The sequence below is a fragment of the Propithecus coquereli genome, unplaced genomic scaffold (genome assembly GCF_000956105.1).
Source record: "Propithecus coquereli isolate 6110/MARCELLA unplaced genomic scaffold, Pcoq_1.0 Scaffold358, whole genome shotgun sequence".
Classification (NCBI taxonomy): domain Eukaryota; kingdom Metazoa; phylum Chordata; class Mammalia; order Primates; family Indriidae; genus Propithecus; species Propithecus coquereli.
The window spans coordinates 2,472,124-2,472,848 of NW_012149263.1; positions in this window are offsets into that span (position 1 = coordinate 2,472,124).

The following is a 725-nucleotide window of genomic DNA, read 5'->3' on the forward strand; positions in this document are numbered from 1 at the left end:
ATCCTTCTGCCTCAGCCTTCCGAGTAGCTGGGACTACAGGTGTGCACCACCATGCCAGACTTTTATTTTGTTCTTTATGTGGTAACATCCTTGAAGATCCAGGCTCTGTCTCAGTTTTGAGATAGTGCTTAAATTAAATTTCAAGTCTTGTGTCATTTCCCCACATGTAGGCTATCATATCACCAAACGGGATGACATCTTCTCATTGGAACAAAGAAAGAGGCCACGGGTAGTGGGTAGAAGAAATGTAAAGGAGGTTCTGTCCAAGTGAGTGAGTGAGAACCAGGCAGAGCACAGATGCTCAGTGAGAGGGTTGACACCCCTGAAATGTTTTTCAGGATTTCCTTACAGACCCTGCTCTTCTTGAGTTTTAGTTGATGTGTACCTTTAAGTCACTGTTCCTCTCTCAGCACCGTCTTTTCTTTAAGCAGATCCTAGAATACGATATTCACCTCTTCATTTTCATAGCCGACATATGCAGTCAGCCCTTCATAGATCTGCAGTCTTTCAAAACACTTACTGTTTCACACTGAGGTTTATTTTTATTACATTCCATTATCTATTTTTTCATTGTTAAAGCTTCAGGGTTATATTTTACATCTGCATTTCCCATTGTCATATATACTCCCTGTGATTACATTTCCGCAAACTCCATCACCTCCCAAAGTTTCTAGCTTAGAAATAATTGCTACTTTCCTCCTACCTCCCCTTTTATTTTTTATAAA